This window comes from Syngnathoides biaculeatus, chromosome 10 (assembly GCF_019802595.1).
Source record: "Syngnathoides biaculeatus isolate LvHL_M chromosome 10, ASM1980259v1, whole genome shotgun sequence".
In the NCBI taxonomy this organism is placed as follows: domain Eukaryota; kingdom Metazoa; phylum Chordata; class Actinopteri; order Syngnathiformes; family Syngnathidae; genus Syngnathoides; species Syngnathoides biaculeatus.
This window is the reverse complement of record NC_084649.1, coordinates 5,102,892-5,128,878: the sequence shown is the minus strand read 5'-3', so window position 1 is coordinate 5,128,878 and position 25,987 is coordinate 5,102,892. Positions and strand designations below refer to the sequence as shown.

Sequence of the window (25,987 nt, the reverse complement as noted above, 5' to 3'; positions counted from 1 at the left end):
AATGTGTGTGGATCAGAATAATGGTTGGCCGAGCTAACTTCAGCTATTCTGATTGCCGCTGTTCTTAAAACGCTCATACCGGCAGAACCACAGGACTACGACCATGGAACAAGGGCAGTCGCAGGAAGTGAAGTCACAATTTTGCCGCCAAAATGTTGGGTGCAATAACGAGGGGGCAACAACTGTGTCAGATGAGAATTTCATTCATTTCACACCACAAACCAACCAACATCCCAACCAAAGAGGCAAGTGTAATACAGTGGCATACGGTCATACTAGACAATAAGCATGTGGAAATCGTTTACCTAAAATTAGACTTGTTGCACAATGAATTGCAAAATATGCAAGTCCATCCTTAAATAAATTAATAGCACAAATAGAAACACTGAAACAAAGATGCTTAATTTCTGGGGGGCTTGGCCATGATGTCCTGTCTTACAATACACTTAAGGAACAACAGATAATGCTGGTCAGCTTGTTGACGAAAAAACAAGTACAAGGCCCCTATTACAGCAACTACTAGTTGGGGAACTGCTGTAAATGTGGTGAGAAAATATCAATGATGTAATCGACTCATCGACTTTAATTCAACTTTCATCACATACTAGTCAGCTCACTACAAAAAAATCTCGAGTCCTGTACCCTTACTGTAATGTAAATGCATAGGAATATAACTGTCATGTCATTACATGTAGTAAATATTCTAACGCGATACTGCCCAAAATATACTTGACGTATAAACTGTTCCTCAGTGTCGCTTTCCTCATTTTAAAAGGTAATCTGCTTTTCAATTTGACTAGCACAATGACTATGAACTAATTACTGCCTTCAATGTGACATGAGGGAGCGGTGATATATGAACGTATTATTGTGATTTGTACAGATATGTAATGAGAGACTATGGGTTAATATTCACACATTGAGAACGACATCAGACAAACAGTCAAATGACTGAGAACTTTTTTTTTTTAACTCAGTGGTGCAAAGGATGCAGAATCTTCAAGCATTTAGAGCACTTAGAATACCCACTTGAGGAATAATCTACTGCAATGACCAATGTGCAAAGGGTGTCAAGACTTCTAGGAGTGTAGTGTTGTTTAAAGATGATATGATGGACCTCATATGCTTGTTTACAGCGACAGACTTTCATGAAACGCTACAGTGTTTTTTTTTTTTTTTCTGTTGCCATCGTCAGTGTCTATAGGGCGAGGTCTTATTCTAAAGTAACATCTGAACTCAGAACTGTTTCGGGCTGGAGTGAGGAGGTGATCTAGAAGGAAAGTCACACATTACAGCGCATTTCAAACATAAACAATAAAGCCATGAATAGATCTTGTTGTCTGACTCTTTAGCCCAGAAATTCATTTTTTTTGTATGTGACAACTACTCATCCACTGTGGACCTTGTGTTTGCTTCACAGAGAGTGGCTTCTCAATCAAAGGACATCTGGCACCACGTGTTTTAAAAACAGGTAAGTAAGGTTCATGGTATATCCAATACAGCAGAGTCTAAGAAAAAAAATGCCGGAATGCACATATTTTTAAATTACAATTTTGAGATTTTTTCACAATATGTCTATCAGTGTGAATTAGTAGCAGTTGTAGTAGTAATACCCTTCGTTGACTTGGATATTGCTTCTTTCCTTCACAAAACCATTTTTACTTAATCGGTCAATGGAGTGAAAGTGGGTAATCTTGTACAAATTTTGACTTTGCAGTAGTGTATTGCAGTACAATACAGTCACTCAAACTTTGTGTTGGCTGTCTTCACTTCAGGTAGAAAACATGGAACATTTAATAGGCTGAGGCCCTAAATCACTGCTGTCATGTTTGGTTTGCCCAACTCCAATATATGTCTCATTATTTGGTATCGTTACGCCACAAGGAGCTGAAACCAATATAAATACAATAGGATACAAAAACGTATTAGATCTGAGGTTAAGTGACTCAGATAAAATACTTAAATCAAGACACAGTTATTGCTAAAAAGAACTAAAAATAAGTAGTTCACGGTCTTCTTGCCCATGTCCAGTCATTGGTAAGATTATTACCCATTTGTACTCATTATTGCGCAGAGTAGTAAGAAAAGAAAACATAAGAAATTACAGATATTTAAAAAATTACATTACAGTGGTGTGGTAGTGTTTATGTTCAGTAGTCTTGAGTTTGAGGTGTTGATGGCTGTCTTTCAGTTTGTTTGTCTGGATTTTGTGGGACCTCTAACACCTGCCAGAGGGCAGTAGGTTAAACAGGGGTTGACTAGGGTGGGAAGTCCTTAGCAAAGTTAGTAGCTTTGCTATGATAGCATAGTAGTACTATTAGTAGTTGTAGTCATAGTAGTAGTGACATTACGTAGTAATGAATTGTTTCCTGAATGTCTGAGAATGTTACACCTTCAAAGAGGAATACTGTCAAACTCTGATTATTGTTGACGCTTTGGTTGAATTGTTATACCTTGAAAGAAATCAACAATACAACAGATTTTTATTAACCATAACAACGTTTTGTTTGTTACATCCAGAAACAGCCCAGGCATCTTAGAGCCTTCAATTTGTCACCACAAATTATGTCTGACCGTGATTAGCACAAAGAAGAGAAGAGTGTTTATTGTCGGCTCTTTTGGATGTATCTGTGATGGTCTAGCCTTGTAGTGGTCACAGCACGTTTCCTCCTCCTTCTCTGGTTGTCAAGGCTGTATGCTAAAAAGGGAGAGACGAGGGTGGAGTGAAATGTAAGATCTAGAAGACAGCAAAAAAATATTAATGACCAATCTGAGAAGGCTCAGGATTATCAAACCAACAGCTGGAAAAATAGCTTTCTAAATCATTAAGATGTAAACCCACTCTGAACAAGCGAGAGTAGCAGGCTATGTTTTACGCTTGATTTTAGTATATGAACTCGTTTTTTTTGTTTTTGTTTTGTTTTTTAAACACTTCTCAAATTTGATTTATTCTGAACTCTCACTGACCGGTGTCATTCAGTCTCAATCAAAGCACGGGAGTTAACAATAGCTGAATAATAATAATTTAAATCAGTATCACAATCTGATGTCCATTTACCAATAATAAAATACATTGGTGAAAGGCTCTGTTTTTCTTTTCTTTTTTTTTTGCTCTCTACCTGGAAAATAAAATAACCTTGGGTTCCTTACTGATCACTTGCGGGGGTGGAACTTTGATTCTTCCTTTTGTCTCAGTGACATAATAAAAAGTCGACAGGTGAATGATCTGCCTTGGGTAAGCTATTCTTTTTGAGGTCTTCGACACCCTAGCATGAGGACATTCCTCTCTTTCTTCCTTTTCTCGGTGTCAGAGGCCTTCAGCAGTACAATAAGAAAACCAATAATATTTCAATCTGAAAAACGTTTCAAAGGCAGAGTTCATCTGGTTTATGTAGACCTCATCAATTCACTTTTCTCAAGCTTTTTTTTTTTTTTTTTTTTTAAAGTGTTTACGACCTGCTTTATTTTTTGCCTTGTTTCTTAGAGCTGGCTGCATGTTTGTATTTGGATGTTCTTTCATTTCCTGTTAAGGACAAGAGGTTATTTTCCCTTTTCAGTGAAACCAGTTTGTTGTTTGAGGCTATTTCTCACCTCCTCCCTGATGTATTCAATGCACGTTTTTGAGCACTATGCGAGCCCTTTACTGACCCTCATTTTCTACATCAGCAAGACTAGAAGTGCCAGCTTTCTTCCATGCTCTACTGATTAGAAGTCAAATATTAAAGTGCTGTGTTGTGAGCTCAGCCTAATTGATTCCTTCCACATGGTGCACACATAATGGCCTGACAGCAGGCGATACCAAGCTTTGTCAACATCGGGCTTGCTGCCCAGGACAGCACCTCGGTGAAGACCCCCTGTGAGTGTGCCAACCTGTGGCCCCTCATGCAGATAGACTGCTTGGCAGACCCCTGAGGCCCAACACAGAGGCAGCTCATTGTTTGTGTCATCAGTCGCCTCGTTACTGGGGAGAAAGTGGTTGGCAAGAGAGGGTGATTATTTGTGCATCATACAAAAATTTATTACTTTATAAATACTCAATGTTCGCTTTCAGATCGCATTTTTCCAGTGTTCTCGTAATTCCTCAATCTCCTTTCTCCGATTAACACACCATTAAGATACTTGCCTAATAGCTTTTAATGACACAATTAACAAGGAACTAAACAAACAACGCAGATATCACTGTCCACTGATGTTGAAAACCTCTGGAAATGTATCCCTGTCACTCTCGTCTGCTTAACTTATAAATTTATTTGACATTTTATGTGTCTCTTGAACGGACTTTGCCTCTTATTTATTTTTAATGCCACTGATGGAGGATAGTGCAACCAAAGCCTCCGTGTTATACAATGTTCATTGAGAACACACATTCATTCACCGTCCTATTCTCATGAATCTGATTGACCTTCTCGCTCACCGTGAACGACAGTAAATGGTTGAAGGTGCCTATTAATCTCCAGGTGCTTGGAAAGCTTGCTAAATCTGCTGTTCCGTGTGATGGTTAATGTTCCATAGAAGTTGGTAAAATGCTGTGATATAAGATGTAGAGTGTTGATGTTGCAGAGCTTGTCGACAGGTGTGCTAATTGCACTATTACAAAAACAGAGCCGAGCTGACATTAATTACGACACAGGGGTGACAAACTTGATCAAGAAGCCGTTGTTTCCTTTTTAATGGGAAAAGATTGTGAGAGAACGTGGATAGAATGTGATTGGGAGACAGAGGGAGTTAGTTGCCGCAGAGTGAGCATGTGTGTGTACGCGTGCGTGTAATATTTGGATGAGGACAAAATCCCCAGATGTACCTTTTCCACCCATGAAAATCCACAGATTTTCCTGGTAGAATGTTTCATTTCGGTGTGACCAATCAGTAGCACAGCTGTGGAACTCGGGCGGCTTTGGCACTAAAGGCCACAAAACTAATCACAATGTCCTCTCCCCTGAGAACCGAACAGGGCTTTCATTTTTTCCTCCATCCTGCTACTGTCCTGCCATAGATCATGGGGGGGGGGGGGGGGGGGGGGGTCAGTCTGACATGGGAGGTGATGATTGCAATCATAGGAGGGGTGACAGTTGGCTTCCTCTCTGACAACACCCTAATAGAGGGCTAATAGGAGTCCCAAAGACCTCTGCTGTTGTCCTGTTGTGAGCCTGTTGGAAATGAGCAACAGAAAGGTGAGGTAGAAGAACAGGCTGATCAGCCATCTCTCTTCTCCCCTTTATGTCTCTCTTCTTTGTTTTAGCTTCACTGACTTTTGTAGCTCTGTTTGAGACCCTGCTGGCAAACCAAGCAAGTAAAAAGATTATGTACTGGGCTTTTTTTTGTTTAAACTTTTTAACAGATATCTCTTCACACAAGCAATGATTTAATTTGGAATGACTTTTTGACTATTTTACATGATCTGAAACAGTGGACATTCATTTTTGTTGGTATTTCTAATGGGGTTGGGAATTGTTTGAATTTGAGCCATTCTGGTTTCAATTTCAATTCCGGTTCCACATGATTCTCAATTCCAGTCGAAAAACATTGCATTGTCCAAATTAAGACCATCCATTTTCTTAGCATCCCACAGCATAGACTAACGTGGATAAATACAATCTACACATCACTTTGTGGAAGTGTACCTCATGTTGTGTACATCATTTAAAAATCTGCAAATTTATTAGTTTTTTCCATAAAAATAAATGTAGAATAATTATACACGCATCTTTTCATTCTTGGCCCTCTGGTCCACATCAGACGGTGGACTGTCCTTTGGAAACAACTACTAACAAGCATCTGTAGTAAAGGGAGAAGGAATGACTACCACCTGATCAATCTGAGCACTCATTAGAAGGATGCCAAGGCCTGGGCAACCTGATACAATATCAATACTGTAACGCCACAGTCCTCCAGGGATGTTTGGCAAACTGGTGGCAGGCTCACCATAATTTTGAGGTGGGCAACATGCCAACAACCCCCTTTGTGAGACGCTTAGCCTGTCCCACGGTCTCCAATCACAGGTCAGGATGGACAGATGGACCATGTGGGCATCTGTCCCATGGTGGAGCCAAAAGAGATTGATGATGGCCTGTATAAAAAAAAACTCATGTGCTCTCCCAATATGGAGCATGCTTTAGAATTTGATTATAGTAACACACAGATGCTGAATTGTGATGTCTTTCACATACACATCTACTGAAATTCTTGGGTGCTTACATGCAAAATAAAAGAAAAAAGAGAAACTTCCACGGATTTTGATACATATCCCAAACTCCTGCTTGTAAAGCTCATTGCATGAATTATTCTGTTGTGATTTTTGAGCTAAGCACATGGAGGAAATATAAGCCTAACAGGAAAAGTCTCTGTAATTTGAGGTTCCCCCTCTGTGCTGCAGTCTCAACCCCCTTGTGTGGTTCCAATAGGGGAGGGAGAGGTCTGTGTGTGCGTGTCTAAAACCGTATTAATCCCTCGACAAAAGGCCCCACTGAAAGCTAGTAGCGAGGCTGGGGGTTAGAACAGCAAATGGGTGGAGAAAGGAGCGGTTGTCACCCACCCCACTCCCAACCGACACAAACTCCCAACGGTATATTTAACACATGATGAGATATGAGATGACACCCTTTGCACCCACAGAGCTCCATCACTCCATAAAATGTCAAAACATAGTCTATGGCTTTGAAATTGCCAAAGTTGTTGTTTTTGTTGAATTAATTATTCCATAATCTCCAGTTATCCAGTCTATGGTTATTGAATTGTAACTTCCATGTTGATTTCTTCTAAGAATAATTCAGCAGGATAGCAACCATTAAATGGATTCTGGGTGTAATTATGGATAAGCTAAAACCGTTATGAGAAGTCTTCATTAAGATGCTGATTAGATTGTAGTAATGATAAATAAAACATATCAGAGAATGACGTCAGATTATTTACTATATTCTCAATATATCAATTCAGTGATATTATTTGCCTCAACAATTACATTGGTCAGAGCAAGGGGGAAAAAAATTCTTGTTTTTATATGGTTGTCAATAAATCCTTGATATATCTAATTTGTTATGAAGGCTTGAGCAGTCCAAAGTCAGATGTGTCCACATTGATGTCTCTGGGATTTTGCAAAATTTATAGTATCAGTTGAACAATGAGCGGCAAATGATTTGTCTGTAATCCATTTGACCAAGATGTGATTCACTGTAGGGGGCATTGCCTGTTGTAAGTAAAGTGCCAATGAGGAATAGCCATCACTCAGTGGGCTGTCGTGTCCACCAGCTTGCTCACTTGTTTCAGCTGTCAACCCCTGTCTCAAAGGAGCAGGCCACTGGGCCGTTCTGTCAGAGGTACCACAAATGGCTCCTTATCGAAACCACAATAGGTCAGGAAAGGCAGGGACGCTCGCAGACTGCAAAGCAGGCAAATATCCTATCAATGTGGGAAAAAAAATACATTCTGATGTGAAAACAGTTCCGTATTTACAAAACAGCTTTGACTGGCTGTCTTTTTCTTCATTCTAAATCCATGGAGGTGGCAGTTCAGGGGTGGGGGGTGGCGTTAACCCTAAATCAGGGACAATTGAGGGTCTGTTTGTGTTTTCTCTTCCACCTCTGTGTTCTCATTGGGCTCTCTTGAAGCATACCATTGAGTTGCATGGGAGGAGGGGTAAATGTCGCAACCTTGATGAGGACCTTTCTTTGGGACCACCACGCTAGTGCTGCATGCCACTTGGTTGCTGCTGGATACAGCAAAATAACAGTGCAAGAAAGTATGAATGTTCTAAACCGGTGTCGTAAGATGCGAAGTATGAGTTCAGTGATGGAAAAATGTTGTGTGGGACATGGCTACAAACCAAGAACATCTTCACTTTTGTTAGATCAAGATAGTTAGATCTGTTCAGTCTGGAGGAGACACAAAAGGCAGTCAGTGGGTGTGTGATAGCCCTTTGCTGGTCTGAACAATACACACTGTTCATATCCTGCACATTCAGAGACAATTAGTCTGACTCTTGTCCTCGCTTTTTGTCAGAGGATAATTTGACGTCAGATACACAGCATTAGTGCACTCTTTCTTTCATGCGTGTGTGTGTGTGTTTATGTGTTCGTGTGTGTCTGTGTGTTTCTGTGGTGAACATTTATAGTCAACAGAGTAGACCCAGGGAATCTGTCACAGCTTTTTGTTCTCCCGGGAACATAACCTTACTGGGCCTTGTACACTGCACACATTATATAGTAACTTTTTGCTCCTTTTCCTGTTTCCCCCTCCTTGATGTCTCTCTCACTTTCATCCTTACCTTTTTATTTGCCAGTAAACTCCTCACTCAGCTTCTATCTCACAGAGTCAAAACCATTTAAAAGATAATGGACCTTGTAGATCACAGGGTACAGAGATGACACACAAGCGTGATTAGTATTTCTTTTCCATTTTCTGTCTGGGTGTAGTCCAAGCTCTTAAATTGTTGGGAATCCATCCAAAATACTGTAAGACTCCTAATGAAATGCCATTGTTGTGTTAATAGGCCATGACATATTTGGACAGAAATTTTAATCATTGTTTAAATACATTCATACATCCATTTTCTAAGCCGCTTATCCTCACAATTGTCTTGGAGTGCTGGAGCCTATCCCAGCTATTGTCAAGCAGGAGCCGGGGTACACCCTGAACTGGTTTCCAGCCAATCGCAGCGCGCTGAAGAGACATACATCAGTCATACTCACTATTACACTGAAGGAGAATTTAGAGTCTCTGATGAATGTTAAATGTTTTTGGGATGTGGGAGGAAACTGGAGTGCCCCGAGAAAACCCATGCAGGCACATTCGCCACTGAAAACACGCGGTGCACCCTAACTATGGGAGACGAACACATCCCTTCTGACACGGAAGCTCTTTTCGAAAAGGACAACACCACACAACCGAGTGAAGTTACCGGGGCAATATGATACAATTGTTTCGAGCCCTCAGGGCAATATTACACTATTGTTTCGAGCCATATTCAGATGATATGCGATCACGGCCAAACCGCATCCCCGTCCGATCCACTCCCATGGCGGAGATGAGCCATCGCGGCTCATCACAGCCGGTCGGTGTGGCTTATGATGGAGCCGAGCTGTACTGCTTTAGGGGCGTGTTCATAGACGCCGTAGTACGATTAACAACACAGTCAGCCGGGGCGCTGTACTGCGCGCAGGCGGCTGAGTGACACATTCTCGGCTGGGTTCTTCAGAGCCGCCCCCATCCGCAAGGCCTGATGTGCAGCCTTCGCAGAAGCTGTGACCGCCGAACGCGGCGCCTCAGCCGGGTGTGGCTAATTTTCGGAGCCGTGGTGGCATATAATGGAGCCGAAGGCTGCTGCTTTTAGAGGTTGGGCGCATTACTAGGCGCAGCAGCCCGATGCCGTCCGACGCGCACATCAACATATTTCATACGTGGATCTTTTGTTACGTTATGAGAGACCAATTACGTGGTCCGCCCCAAACTATTATGTTTTTTAGTAGCTGAATACACACCTACCTGTGATTCTCTGCACCCGTGTAATCCATTTTTCACAACGAACCGGGTCTCTTTCAAACTTATGAAGGGTATATCCATTCTCCTGAGTGTTCAAGCAATGTCCAGCAATGCAATGAGCCGGCATTTTGGCTAACACGAAGGAACAACGAGCTACATTCCCGGAGGTAAAACTTTTGGAAACAAACGAGTCCATTTGGGTGTGCCACTGTCCTATACGTCACTTCCTGCTTTTTCTTGAAAACAAATCCCTCGAGAGGATTTTCATGGCGGGAGTTACAAAAAGCTGTATACATCAAAATCATGTTTTGTGGTGAAAAAAACGCATGCTGCCACATTGGCTGACGTTTCTTCATTAATAACATACTAAAAATCATCCATTTAATGACACTTGACCTTTAAGTGGTGGATTTGGAGTTTTCATTAGCTCCAAGTTACAATGCAGCCCTAAGGGGGCACAAGCCAGTGCAATCTGTAGGCCAGTCCCAAGTCCAGATAAATGCAGAAGGTTGCACAGGGATGAGAATTTTTTTTTTTCATTTTCATATTTATTTAAAGGTCTATTTTGCACTGAAAACTGTTTACATTGTTTATTGAAAAGTAGTCCAATAAAATGTTTTTTCACTAACAACAGGGATGAGAATTTCCCGCCAATCGGCGGATTTCCGACTTTTTCAGACCTAAATGACCATTCTCGAGATAAGCGCAAATCAGTTGTGAAAATTTCAGTGGGGGTGGGTGGTAGGGGTAGGGTATCGTGCGCCTGCCTCTCGGTGGTGGGCTCCGAGCTGCAATTTCAGCTTAGTGCTAGCATAAGCACAACTATCATATGCCGTTCTAACTTGCTCGGTAGTGTAAATATTTGCATTTTGCGACATAAATATTAAAACCTGTTTGCGGCAAATCACTCGATTGGACAACAGAGTTATACAGTATAACAATCCAATCGTGTTAGGGGTTAATCAAGTTTCACCATTGCCATGTACATGTGTTCTCGGTTCTCAGAAATCGCAGTGTAATTTATTAGTTAGCCGAGTAATGGCGCGTGGGACTTAGCACGAACTGAGCGACGGTGTGTTAAAAGTTTTACGATGGCGAAAGAGGATGAAGATCGAGCGAGTGGTAAGGTAATTTTTATTCATATTGTTCTAAAAACTTGTGCTTCATCTCTACACTATACTAATTCTATGAATAACTGACTGCATATCAAAAAGAAAATATAATGGTGTATCCATATTAAACAGTGAAAAGAGAAAATTCATTCTGAAGTTTGGCAAATGGTGAAACTCTTTTATGTAATGTGCTTCAAATAAGTACAATAATTCAAGCATTGAAGAAATGAAACTGATATTTAAATTTTTGCTGTACTGGTAGAGCACCAAACAAGGGACATTTTTTCCACAACTACAATTAAATTCAGTGTTGAAATTAATCTGCGGCCCCCAGACCCCTGGCTACTTTTCAGACTTTTTTCTCATTTGGCATTCTCATCACTGTTGCATCAGGAAGGGCATCCGGCATAAAACTGTCCCAATCAAATATGAGCGTTCATCTAAAGAATCCCATACCAGATCGGTCGTGGCCCGGGCTAACAATGACCCCCCGGCATCACTAACCTGCAGGGTGTCGGTGGAAATTCAGCTACTGTGGGTTGAAGAGAAAGAAGAGGGGGAAACCGGATTCGTCGGCAGTAGAGGAATGCACAGAGCCTACAACACTTTGAATGTTGGGAATATGACAGGAAAAGCTCAGAAGGTGGTTGACATGATGATGAGGAGAAAGGTTGATATATTGTGCATCCGAAGGAGCAGGTGGAAAGGTAGTAAGGCTAGAAGTTTAGGGGCAGGGTTTAAATTATTTTACCATGGAGTAGATGTTAAGAGAAATGGAGTAGGGGTAATTTTATAGGAAGAGCTAGCTAAGAATGTCTTGGAGGTGAAAAGAATATCAGATCGAGTGGTCAGGCTGAAATTTGAAATTGAGGGTGTTACAGTAAGTATAGTGTGATTAGTCGCTATGCCCCCCAGGTAGGATGTGACCACGAGTTGAAAGAGAAATTCTGGAAGGAACTAGATGAAATAGTTCTGAGCATCCCAGACAGTGAGAGATTGGTGCAGATTGATTTCCAAAAAAGCGAGGAACATAGAGTGACCTACAAGAGTGAAGGTAGAAGCAAGCAGGTGGATTATATTTTGTGCAGACGATGTAATCTGAAGGGTACTGACTGTAACGTAGTGGTAGGGCAGAGTATAGCTCGACAGCATAGGATGGTGGTGTGTAGAATGACCCTGGTGGTGGGTAGGAAGATTAAGAAGACAAAGGTAGAGCAGAGCACCATGTAGTGGAAGCTGAGAAAGGAAGAATATTATGCGTCCTTTCGGCAAGAGTTGAGACAAGCTCTCGGTGGACAGGAGGAGCTCTCGGAAGACTGGACTACTACAGCCATGGTGATCAGAGAGACAGGCAGGAGAGTACTTGGTGTGTCTTCTAGTAGGAAAGGGGAGAAGGAGACTTGGAGGTTGAACCCCAAAATACAGGAAGTCATACAAGGAAAGAGGTTAGCAAAGAAGTGGGACACTGAGAGGACTGAGGAGAAGCGAAAGGAACACATTGAGATGCAACGTAGGGCAAAGGTAGAGGTGGCAAAGGCTATAAACAAGAGGCATATGAAGACATGTACACCAGGTTGGAGACGAAAGAAGGAAAAAAGGATCTCTTCAGGTAGGCCAGACAGAGGGATAGAGATGGGAAGGATGTGCAGCAAGTAAGGGTCATTCGGGATAGATTAAGGATGACTGGTGCCAGTAGTGTGTTAAATAGATGGAAAGAATACTTTGAGAAGTTGATGAATGAAGAAAATGAGAAAGAAGAGTACAAGAGTGTGAAGGACCAGGAAGTGGCAATGATTAGTAAGGCGGAAGTTAGAAAGGCACTACAAAGGATAAATAATGGAAAGACAGTTGGTCCTGATGACATACCTGTGGAGGTATGGAAGCAATGTGGAGAGGTGGCTGTGGAGGTTTTGACCAACTTATTGAACAGAATACAAGCAGGTGAGAAGATGCCAGAAGAATGGAGGAAAATGTGCTCATTCTCATTTTTCAGAACAAAGGCGATGTACAGTGCTGAGGGAACTATAGAGGAGAAGTATAGAGAAGTTGTTGAGCCACACAGTAGAGGTATGGGAAAGAGTAGTGGAGTATAGGCTCAGGACAAAAGTAAGTATCTGGGAGCAACAGTATGGCTTCATGCCTAGAAAGAGTACCACAGATGCATTATTTGCCTTGAGGATGCTAGTGGAAAAGTACAGAGAAGGTCAGAAGGAGCTACATTATGTCTTTGTGGATCTAGAGGAAGCCTATGACAGTACCAAGAGAGGAACTGTGGTATTGCATCCGTAAGTCTGGTGTTGCGGAGAAATATGTTGGAATACTATAGGACATGTATGACTGCAGCAGAACAATGGTGAGGTGTGCAATAGGTGTTACAGAAGAATTTAAGGTGGAGGTGGAACTGCATCAGGGATCAGCTCTGTGCCTCTTCCTGTTTGCTGTGGTAATGGATAGGCTGACAGATGAGGTTAGACTGGAATCCCCTTAGACCATGATGTTTGCAAATAATGTCGTGATATGCTGTGAAAGCAGGGAGCAGGTGGAAGAACAATTAGAAAGATGGAGGCATGCACTGTAAAGGAGAGGAAGATTAGCAGAAATAAAACAGAATATATGTTCGTGAGTGAGAGGGTTGGAGTGGGAAGAGTGAGGCTCCAGGGAAAAGATATAGCGAGAGTGGAAGACTTCAAATACTTGGGGTCAATAATACAGAGCAATGGTGAGTGTGGTAAGGAAGTGAAGAAAAGGGACAGAGCAGGTTGGAACAGCGAGCGGAAGGTGTCTGGTGTGTTATGTGACAGAAGAGTCTCTGCTAGGATGTAGGGTAAAGTTTAGAAGACAGTGGTGAGGCCGGGGCCATGATGTACAGATTAGAGACGGTGGCACTGAAGAGACAACAGGAAGCAGAACTGGAGGTGGCAGAAATGAAGATGTTGAGGTTGGATAGGATTAGAAATGAGATCATTAGAGGGACAGCCAAATTTGGATGTTTTGGAGACAAGGTTCGAGAGAGCAGACTTCAATGATTTGGACATGTCCAGAGGTGAGAGAGTGAATATATTGGTAGAAGGATGCTGATTATGGAGGTGCCAGGCAAAAGAGCGAGAGGAAGACCAAAGAAAAGGTTAATGGATGTTGTGAGGGAAGACATAAGAGGAGGATTCAGGAGATAGGCTAAGATGGAAAAGATGACACGCTGTGGAGACCCCTCACGGGACAAACCGAAAGGAAAAGATGAAGAAGAAGATTTGCTCCAAGTTACAATCCTTGAAAAAAGATTGTTGATTTACTGTATTTACTTAGTGTAATGATTGATTTTGCCTTCAGTTCATATCACAATTCATGGTTGTCGATTCGATTCAAGAACTACATTACTGGGTCATTTAGAAAAGTACGATACAAAACATTCAATGTTTGGGAATCGATTCATTAAACCTTTTTGCGAAATATTCACTCAGTGTGACTGTGAAGAAATACATGTATACTGTTCAATGCAGGTAAAATTTCACGAATTTCTTTTGTTTCCTGTAAAGATATCAAGTAAGATTATGGAAGAAAAAAACCATCACCAACCATTATAGCTAATTATTATGATGGAAAATGCATTTCCCTTTTATTTGAATAAAGTTCAAGTAGGTTTGCCTGCTACTGTACTTCTGTTTTTCAAAGAGAAATAATAAAAATGTTATTGTAACTGAACACATGTGGTGCTCTAATGTTCTAAATACAGTTTTTGTATTACTACCCACTCATGAGTCACGATGTGTGATGTGGTTACGTAACTTTGAGAAGCTCATGATGTCCAAGTTACCATCTGTCGTGTGTGAAACACTCCATGCAGTGGTTCTCAAAGTGTGGAGGAGATACCACTAGTGGGTCCCTCTAATGGCATGCAAGAATCAATTAAAGGTTCAAACTGCATCATGTTACAGTGTCTTAAATTCTTTAAGAACGTTTTTAAAAGTGCCTTTGTAATTAATCTGAAAGCGCAGTACACTTGCATTAGATTTTAAACTGTTTTAAAGACATTTTGTTCTGCACGTTTGTTTATGCAATACATTAATACATAACTGAATACACTATGTTAATATATAATTGAATCATTATTTAAGTATTTTTTTATCCTATATTTACAGTAATTTTTCGAATATAATGCGTCCTGAAGTATAATGCGCACCCCCAAAGTTGACCTAAAAAAATCAAGAAAACCCTTCTACCAATGTACAATGTACACCATCAATTTGCTGCTACCCATATGCTCACAATATTGGGAATTATCTGTATTTATATTTTGTTAGTTTTGTACTTGTATTGTTTTTCAAAAAACTGTCTTTAGAACAACCATGAATAATAATCATTGTGCACGTGCTGATGAAGCCGTAATATAATCTCGGGACATGCCACAGGACACGCTTGTCCTGGTCCCTTTAATTGTCAGAGCAGAATCCCTCAACCAACTAAAATAAATGCTCAATGATGGCATAACATTTTGTTAATGCTGTTGATAACACATATTACTGTCTTAAATAAATATTTAACACTGTTGGACTTGAACATTTTATACATTAAATATTTGTGCATAAAAAAAAATTGTGCATAGTGCAGTTTATCCTCTTCATTACACATCCTTGGCCAAGATTTCAAAAGAAACCTCTGGCTCATCTCCAATCTGAAAAATATCTATTGTAGCTACCTTTTGTGACTTGGTCCAGTTTTGGTGCCTCCTGCATTCATGAACAGTGATCCTATTTTGCTCCCACAGCTTGTCATCCCCTGCGCCATCCATGGCGTTTGTGGGGAAACATTTTTTGAATCTCAAGAGTTTTGGTTCCACAGCGCAGCCTCTCGCCCACCTGATGCCATAGGAAAGCTATGGCGTCAGATGGCTATCAAAACAATGTGAGCTCAAACTACATAGAAACGAGGCTAATGGGCACATTTATTATTATTATTTTTTTTTTAAACCGACCATGATAATTGTGTGTGCTCTCTTGGTCTTTTTTTAATGTGCCCATGACGCTCGTATTACATAGTTTGAGCTCACGTTGTTTTTATACCCACCTGTAGCCATTGAGGCGAGCTATCGTTGTTTCAGACTGCTACTTCCAGGTTGGCGGCATCATCAGCACGAGTGATGACACGTTTCTTTTAAAAGCAGCTGCACAACTAGGCGTTGTAGTCTTGGTTTAAGTTAAAACCAACTCACAGGCAGTCGTTTCTGATCTTTGGTGCAGTACCAACAAATATGCTACGCTAACGATCGTAAAATGCAAGCTCCCCGAGGAGGTCATAGAGTTCAGGTTGGGGGCGCACATTACCGTAATAAATATAAATGTGTAACATAAGACATCGAACATAATATCGAAATGTATCTGTATACCTTTTTTTACCACTCTATGTACCTGTGTACAACTATACAATGTGTATTTTTAGTTTTCATTCAAACCTAAATATAATACGCTCTATTAACTTTTTGAAAATAAGTAAGTTTCTTTCGGCTTGTCCCTTTCGGGGTCGCCACAGCGTGTCATCTTAGATGAATGCAACATTTATGTTTGGCACAATTTTTACGCCGAATGCCCTTCCTGACGCAAACCTTCTCGGGGAGTGGAGGCCCCAGTGGGATACGAACCCACAACCCCTGGTTTTGGGAAAAATGTGCATATTATTTTCAAGAAATTACGGTAATTGCAGTGATAATGTTCAAACTGCATAAACTTACAGTGGCGTGTTATAAATCATATACTGTACATACTAAATACTTTAGCTTTTCGCTCAACACCACTTCACACTACACTTCAGTATTTTAATGTTGGTTGTGATGTTAGTAGGTACTTGGCGGGCTAAGTAGTTTTTGAGGTGGGAATTTAATTGTTTTCTCCTCAATTGTTTTACTGCAAAAACCGAAAAGCATTTATACTTCTGATTTAAGCTTCCCAGGACATTCTCAGTCTTCAACAAACAAGAAGAGTCCAGTTATGTGTGTTCCTTTGCGGATTCCATTCAACAAGTTTAGAACGCTGCTCAGTGGCACGCTGCTCTCATATTTCCTGGAATGCGCATGCTCATAATGATTCAGAACGGATTATGGGAGATGTGGTTTGCTTCTAAGACCGGGCCACTCGATACCGCCAGAAAAACACTGCACTGTTTGATACTCCCAGGATACCTGTGATGTCCCATACACGAAATCTTAATCAAGTAACCAATAATTGTCTTTAACAATAAAAGTGTTTAAAAAAACACAAGCACATCCATGTAAAGTCTACTGTGCGTAAATCCAATACATTATTTTCTTATAGCAATACAATGAATTGATTACCTTTTAAAAAGATCTGAATCGATATATTTTCGTCCGGAAGCTCAACTAGCCAAGGACTGATTGATCCAATTAGATTGTCCTAAGACAAATCGATACGAGATATGTAGTGAATGAAACATCACACCTCTAGGCTATATCCCATCAGATGGGACTCCAGATGAATGCTGTGCAAAGAAGCCCTAGAGACAGTGCAGCACATCACAGCAGGGTGTATGATGCAGGCAAAGCATATGGTCATGCTCAATATTATTGGCACCCATGACGTTGAAGTACTAAAACTGGAGTAGCTCCGGAAGAAAATGAATCAAGTGTAACAACATTTTTCTATGGAGAACTCGTCTTTGATACAGAAGGGCACGTAATAATATTTTATGGACCAATGAGATAAAAATGGAGCTTTTTACCAACGCACACAAACAGTATGCATAAAGAAAATGAAACCTTTGGGGAAAGGAACACCTGCCACTAGTCAACGACGGTGGAGACTCCATAATGACGTGGGGATGCTTTATTGCATCTGCGACTGGAGGGTTTCACTGTATCATGGGTAACATGAAATGTAAACATTATCAAGAGATTTTAGAGCAAAATGTCTTACCCAGTGTAATGAAACTTGGTTCGGGGCAGAGATCGTGGGTCCTCTAGCAAGGCAAAGTCGCAAAGCAAATAAATGGTTTAAGTTGGGGGAAATGAGTGTTTTTAAATGCCCTGCAATGATCCCTGATCTCAATCAATTGAAAATTTGTTGAGGGAGCTGAAATCTGTTTTTCATACGTGCCAAAGGGTGTGCAACCAAATATTGAAGGGTTAGCAGTGTTGTTGCACATGCTGTTTTCATTTTTTCCCCTTTGAAATAACAATATGAAAAGTGACCATTGTGAAGATAAGCAGCTTGGAAAATAGATGGATGGATGAAGATGAAAAACCCCAATTTCTTTGTCAAATTACTTTGGACCTCCATTTTTTCAGACCTTAATGATAAATGTTTTCTGTTTCCTGAGTGATAGTAACATCCATATAAAGGAACACGAAAAACCGGAGACATACTAAGGACTGAAGAAAAAAAAAAATTGAATGGTGAAGGCAACAGTAGTGCCCATACTGATCCAGGGCACTGAGTGCAGTAACATCCAACCTGGGAGGATAACGCCGCCTGAGTGCGTGAGAACATGTTATGTTTTATATATTCAGGATATGTATACTACATTGCCAAAAGTATTCGCTCACCTGCCTTGACTCAGATATGAATATATGGATATATATATATGGAGGCATGGACTGGAAAGGAGGGGAATGAAGATTGGCCAAAGACAGAATATACAGTGGCATAAAAAGTATTGCACATGTCCATTTTCTCATTAAATACATTTCAAAAAGTGCTATTGACATAAAATTTTCATCAAATTTTAGGAACCCATGCAATCCATACATATAAAGAAAGTAGAACAAATAATCTTGAAGATTAAGTTGTCCCCTCCTTGACCCGTCACCTCATTGTGATTGAGGTGTTTGTGTGGAGGTAAGAGTTCTTGGGCTCATGCCCCTGGTAGGACACCCATGGCAAACAGGTTCGAGGTGAGGGACCAGACAAAGCATGGGCAGAAGACCCCCATGATGGTATACACAAATGGATTCAGGTTTCCCTTGCCCTGATGCAGGTCACCGGGACCGCACTCTGGAGCCAGGCCTGGAGGTGGGGCTAAAAAGCAAGCACCTGTTAGCCGCGCCTGCACTCATGGGGCTCAGCCTGGCACACCCCAAAAGAGTAACATGGGTACCCCTTCCCATGGTCTCACCACCTGTAAGAGGGGCTATAAGGGTCGGGTGGAATGTGTGCTACAGAAACCGGCTCTAGGGACAAGGAATGTCACCTCTCTGGCAGGGAAGGAACCCGAGCTGGTTTGTGAGGTTGAGAAGTTCAGAACTTGCATCTGCACACTGGATGGGCTCTGGTACCAGTCTTGTTGAGCGGGGTTGGACTCTGTTCCATTCTGGAATTACCCACGGTAAGAGGTGCCAAGTTGGTGTGGGTATACTTAATGCCCCCCGGCTCGCCGCCTATAAGTTTGGGTTTACCCAGGTGGATGAGAGGATATTCTCCCTCCCCTTTCAGGTGGGAGGACGGACCCTGACTGTTGTTTGTACCCATGTATTCACCCTTTTTAGAGTACTTAGAGTCCTGGAGAGCTCACGTGGACAATGACACTGAGACCTGGAAGGGCGTGATTGGGAACAAACCCCCCCCCAATCAGAACTCAAGTGTCCATAACAGACACCATGTTCAGGCACAAGGGTGTCCACATGTGGACGTGACACCAGCACACCCTAGGTCGCAGTTCGATGATCAACTTTGTGGTGTTGTCATCGGACTTGTGGACGCATGACTTGGACACTTGGGTAAAGAGAGGGGCAGAGCCTTCAACTGATCACCACTTAGTGGTGATTTGGCTCCAATTGTGGGGGAAGATGCCGGTCCGAAGTGGCCCAAACGTATTGTGAGGGTCTCTTGGGAACAGCTGTCAGATTCCCTTGCCAGAAGGAGTTTCAACTCCCACCTCCAAAAGAACTTTGCTCTTGTTCCGAGGGGGGCGGGAACACTGAGTCTGAGTGGATGATGTTCCACGCCTGAATTGCTGAGGCAGCCAACTGAAGCTGTGGCCATAAGGTGGTCAGTGCCTGTTGTGACGGCAACCCCCAAACACGTTGGTGGACACCAACAGTAAGGGATGCCGTCAAGCTGAAGGAGGAGTACTATTTGGGCCTTTGTGGCCTGTGGGACTCACGTGGCAGCTGATAGTTACCGGCTGGCCAGGCATAATCCAGCTTTGGTGGTCGCTGAGGCAAAAACCCAGGTGTGGGAGGAGTTCGGTGAGGCCATGGTGAACAACTTCAGCATAGCTTTGAGGAAATTCTGGTCCACTCTCCAGCGTCTCAGGGGTGGGGGGGCAGTTCACTGTCAACACTGTGTATAGTGAGGGTGAGGCGCTGCTGATCTCGACTTGAGACGTTGTAAATGGGGGGGAAGAATACTAATTCCACCAACACACATTCCCATGTGGAAGCAGAGTCTGGGTTCTCTGAGATGGGATCTGCTATCTCTGGGGTTGAGGTCACCAAGGTGGTTAAAAAGCTTCTGGGTGGCAAGGCCCTGGGGGTGGGTGAGATTCTCCTGGAGTTCCTAAAGGCTCTGGATGTTGTGGTGCTGTCCTGGTTGACACACCTCTGCAACATCACGTGGACATCAGGAACAGTGCCCCTGGAATGGCAGACAGAGTTGGTGGTTTCTCTTTTCAGAAAGGGGGACAAGACGGTGTGTTCCAATATAGAGTCCAGTGGTGGCATGCTTTACACGACTGCATCAGAGGCTTTGCATTGCTTTTATGGTGTATGGCTTGGATGTAGCTGTTCAGCAGTGGAAATCCGTTAATTTAAGGTCATTGCGCGTGGTTCTTTAGCAGATCTGAAAGCCACTTGAAGTTTGAGGGCTTTCTGCTGATTGACTCAGCAGAAAGATGCTAACCTCTTCACACTATACGGCTCTTCATCCACCGATCCCACTTTGTCAGTTTACGGCTACCACTTCAAGGCTGTGTTGCTCACCTTCCCAAACATTTCCACAATATTATCATGTAGTTCATCTGACAGTTGACTCTCAACTATTTAGAAGCAATGAAATTTCACAACAGGACTTCTTGCACTGATGGCATCTTATCACAGTTCTCGCTGGAATTCACTTAGCTCTTGAAAGTAAACCATTCTTTCACAAATGTGTGTAAAAACAGTCTGCATGCTGAGATATTGTACTGGATTTTATATACTTGTGGCTATGGAAGTGATTGAAACACCTAATTCTGATTGTTTGGATGGGTAAGCGAACACTTTTGATAATGTATTGAAAATATTCCCTCAAAATACTTTCTTTTCATATTGTTGGCAACCATTTAGTCCACACTAATAGCCAGCTGCAGCTTTCACCTTACAATCGTAAAAACGTAAGAAAAAACTTGTTGCTTGAATGGTGTTTTTTTTAAAACAAATATGGTACTTTTGTCATCAATGTGCAAATAGTAACACAGTATGACGGGAACAATGGTGAAAAGATTGATAACTTTGCATTGCTTACAGCTTTGGCTGAGTATATTACAAAATAATTCATCTTTTTATCTTGCATAAGAAAGTAAATAACATATTACAGTGTGATCATAGAGTGTTTTAACTAAAGCATTCTGATACAAATATTTTTTCTTGTTTTGTAGTTTCTTGTATTTTTACATAGTGTATTATATTAAAAAAGAACACTCCCAATCACGCAGTGTCCCTGAATGCAACTGCCTCATGCCCAGCAACTTTCATTCTGAAAAGAAAAATGGGAAATTCAGGAGGCTGATATTCTTTTGTGTCTGCATTCAATGTTCTCATAGAGGGAGGTAGGTATACAAGCGCTATCTTTTCTGTGAAGCATTATAATTTACTGTAACATGGGTGCTAATCTTACATGACACCAACGTTGCGGGTCCAACAGCCCCGCAATATGACTGCTACACAGATGTATAACTTACTCACAAAAACAACTTCGGTATATATCGTGTTTGCGTAATGGACCCCAATATAGTGGACCAATGGGACTGAAAATGTGTCCAAAAACAGCTTCTATTTGTCTCAAAAATGATGCCCAGGAACTCCACATAGTTGTTTTTGTTTAAACTCTCCTTATTACCTTCCCATCTATTTGTTTTTTATTTAAATATAACTCTCATCCATTTTCTGAACTGCTTATCATCATGAGGGTCGCAGCGTCCTGGAGCCTATGGTAGCTATCTTTGGGAAAGAGGCAGGGTACACCCTGAATTGGTCGCCAGCCAATCACAGTCAAATATAATTTGTCATATAGGATAGGCTCAAGCACTCTTGCAACCCTTGTGAGAATAAGCAGCTTGGAAAATGGAATGGAATCTTAAGTGTACCTTCTCAGTCGAATTGGAACGCCCACACATCACTCTCTTTTTGCTGCAATCTCCAAAACCATTGGCATGCTAGTAATATTCTATTGTAACAGCTTTCACTGTTCTAAGAAAAAAAAATACGAGAGCGTACCGTATGTGCAGGGATTTACTCATTTTCAATCAATTCTGAATATTATTAATAAGGTTTCTGAGTAATGTTCACTAAGCCGAACCTTGCAGTTATCACTAAGTTCTTTTATTCAGGCTGGTTCTTATGAATGTCCAAACACGACTGTGGATGAATGTTGATTTTTCACTTGCTATATATGCCCACATAATCCTTTAAGTTTGGAACCAGCTGCTTTCACATGAAATTCCGGGAAAATTTGATGGATTTTTTTTCATTCACTACAAAAGTATCCTTATTGGCATATAAAAATTAAAGAGATGACTTTTTAACATTACATTATTTACTGACATCAACCACAGCATTCTACAGTTTCACTCTTACTTTGAATCATCAGACTCACTGTCGGATTAACAATATATTAAGCACCTCATTTGCTCTCATTCCTAAGTGACTGCCCAAACAGCACATTCCACATGGTATTTAGGATTAAGGCAGGATATAGGCGGAAAAAAATACCTGCACTGATAATAATCTACTGTATGGCACAGAATAGTACAAAACAAAACAGTTGATCTTCTGCACAAATCTGGTTTTCATACTCCCCCCCAAGTTAAAACGCTGCTTTTTCATCTGTGGGCGTTCTAGTAGAGAAATGACACACGGATTCTGACGTGTGAAAAAGCATCGAACTTACCAGAACCTAAAGGAGATCGAAATTAAATCTCCCACCCGAAGGGAACCTTAGCCTTTGCATTTATCATTTGTCATTCTCTATGATTTCGGTTACTTATTAGGAAATAAAGGGACATCTTCAACAAAAATACAGACAAGAGCTGTTGAAGGGTTTTAGAATAAAATTTGAATTATAACCTTATAAAGGAAATCTTATTTTTAAAGTTGGCAAAGTAGAAGTTGTTACATGAGAAAGATCAGTCATTCTTCTCCAGAACTTCTTTCAGGATAGCTCAAGAGATGCTGACGCCATGCAAAGTGCTGGAGACGAGAAATCCTTTTAGGCTTTCATTTGAACTAAGTGCTTTAATTGTGCACATTAATTAACCATATTTGCTTGACACAATTCTCTCACCCCACTTATCTTAAATATGGAGTTTGCATCAAATTAATGTGACCCTTGCATTAACTTTAGACTGTTTGGAACATTTGCTGCAAATCTAATAAAGTGCATGTTGTGTCCTACAGCTGCCCCAAATTATTATTTTAATCATCAATTAGTCACTAATAATTTTGCAATTAGTGGACTAGTAGAATCATATATAAATTGCAACTTAACACACCAGCAACCAGCTGGTTTTACAGTATATAACCATCATTAGCTTCCAGCCTGAAGTATTCAAGGTACTATACAAGCTATTTACTAACTAAAACTAAAGGTGATTAACACATTCATTGCAGCTTGTACCAGTATTGATGATATGTTAATATATGACAAATGTGCAAATTAAAATGAAGGTGATACTCTGGCCTTTGCCATTTAGAGCTTTAAATACTGTATTTAGTGCACATTAAAATAAAAACCAAAAACTTTTATGGGAAAGTACTTTTTTGTTGTTGTTGTTGTTGCCTTTTTTAAAATATTCTGCGTTAAGACAACATAATTTTACCTTGACAAAAAGTTTCACCTCAATAAAATCAGACGTAACATATCCGAGTTGTGATTTATTTTCAGTGTACATACATTGCCTTTAATGAAAACATTGCCTCGAACAACGTAGTTGCCATGTAGGAACACTGCTTCAGCATACATTTACACAACCTGATTTGGCCAATGTTGTCCCTTCCATAGCACACTCACCATTGCTCTGGACTGGTAACCCTAAGTATTTAAAGTCCTCCACTCTCGCCATCTCTTCTCCCTGTATTGTCACTCACCCCCCTCCACATCTTTAATTCTTGCGCATATATTCTGTCTCACTTTGGGTGATCTTCCTTCCTCTTCTTTCCAGCCCATGCTTCCACGTTTCTAAATTTTCAGCCACCACCTCCCTGCATTCACTGCAAATCACAATGTGAGGTACCAGAGCCAAGCTGTGTGTTGAGGTGAAGCCCAAATGTCTAGTTGGAATTTTTTAACCTCCTACACAAAATTTAGGCTCTTTCCCTACCAGAGAGACATTCCACGTCCCTAGAGCTAGCTTCTATAGCCGTGGACGGACTGCCAAGGTCCCTTTATTTGCCTGTCGCTTAGTTCATACTGCACCCAGGGTCCTTGGCCCCTCTTCCAGGTTAACATAATTGTTTGAAAACAAGCTATTTTTAAAGATGAAATGTTTTGTACTACAAAGTTAAATACAACCAAAATGTTCCTGGGCAGTGATTCTTTTGCGTCCCACCAGAGAGAGCCCATGTACCACTACTGGTACAAGCGCCACAATTTAAGAGTCAGTGGGGATTTTGCTTGAAATTACCAGGTTCCTAATGTCTGGTGCAAAAAGATTGTGTTTCTGCTAAATTGTGAGAGGCATATTAATATTTGTGCCACTTTCTTGTCATTTACAGCCAGAATATACCAAACAAACATTCACTTGAACTTTTAATTTGGTTGTCGTATTATTCTTTTTTTTTTTATTCTTTTTAACTAAATTTATTGTATTTAGTGGAGCAAAAGGTGAGGATGAATGATGGCAGCTCACCATTGTTTAATATCATTGTGTAAAAACTGTCCACACTGTTTTGACAAATAGAAATCCCTTATTCTCTGTCCACAACTATCCATGTGAACTCTCTCTCACACAAACAAGCACACACAAACTGACAGAAGTTTTCTTCACATAAATGTATTCCATTGCTGAATTTACATCTCAATGCCAACTTTTGTTGGTAAATTGAAGGGTCTTTGGAGATTTCTCGCGTTCTATTCAGAGCGAGGCACGCCAATGGGAACAGAGTCACACTTAAGCAAAGCCCTGCCAGCCTCAATTATGACCAAAAGGATTGGCTTGATAGCGTTGGAGCACACAACATTGTTATTTAAACTGTACTTCCATGTTCCTTATGTATGACAAGCAGCAGCATACAGAATGTGGAACGTTCTTATGTAGAGGAGATCTGAGCTTGTGTTTTTAAGTGTTCACTTTTATTTTATGAATGTGGTGGCCTTGAATGTTAATGTTGGAGCGAGCGCCATCAGTGACTAAGGTGCTTCTGCTTTGTTCATTCCTGACTCTATGCCTCGAGCTTCAGTTGTCTTCTCACGCCTTCCCTGTTGTTTTCTCTGCATCTCTTTCACTCTCAAGATATATTAGTGGGAACATTTTGGAGACTGGCTTTCACATCTCTGTCTTTTAAATGAAATCTCACCAAGATGATTAGATTCAAAAGTATACAGTGAAGAAAATAAGTATTTGAACACCCTGCTATACTGCAAGTTCTCCCACTTAGAAATAATGGAGGGTGTATGTCCACTGTGAGAGAGATCATCTAAAAAGAAAAATCCAGAAATCACAATGTATGATTTTTTTTTTGTGTGTGTGTGATACAGCTGCAAATAAGTATTTGAACACCTGACTATCAGCCAGAATTCTGACCCTCAAAGACCTGTTAGTCCAGCTTTAAAAGTCCACCTCCACTCCATGTGTTATCCTGAAACAGATGCACCTGTGTGAGGTCGTTAGCTGCATAAAGACACCTGTCTGCCCCATACAATCAGTAAGACTCAAACTTGTAACATGGCCAAGACCAAAGAGCTGTCCAAAGATACCAGAGACAAAATTGTACAACTCCACACGGCTGGAAAGGTTGGGGGTGTTTTTCTGCACATGAGACAAGACGACTGCACTGTATTAAGGAGAGGATGACCGCGGCCATGTATTGTGAGATTTCTTGGAACAACCTCTTTACCCCAGTCAGAGCATTGAAGATGGGTCATGGCTGGGTCTTTTAACATGTCAATGACCAGAAGCACACAGCCAGGAAAACCAAGGAGTGGCTGCTTAAGAACCATATCAGGATTCTGGCCCAGCCAGTTTCCAGACCTAAACCCTATAGA

The 25,987-nt window shown here is 41.1% G+C and overlaps 1 protein-coding gene across 19 annotated transcripts in view; it reads left to right on the top strand.

Moving 5' to 3' along the window:
• The window catches only part of sulf2a (sulfatase 2a), an 82,493-nt gene that overhangs the window by 30,274 nt on the left and 26,232 nt on the right, over window positions 1–25,987 (top strand). For 18 of the 19 annotated variants that reach the window (XM_061831760.1, XM_061831751.1, XM_061831755.1 and 15 more), the window contains one exon: window positions 1,421–1,471. The exons of the other annotated variant lie outside the window; for it this stretch is intronic. The gene's annotated coding sequence lies outside the window, so the exon portion shown is untranslated. The remainder of the gene's footprint in view (window positions 1–1,420; window positions 1,472–25,987) is intronic. 19 annotated transcript variants of the gene reach the window in all.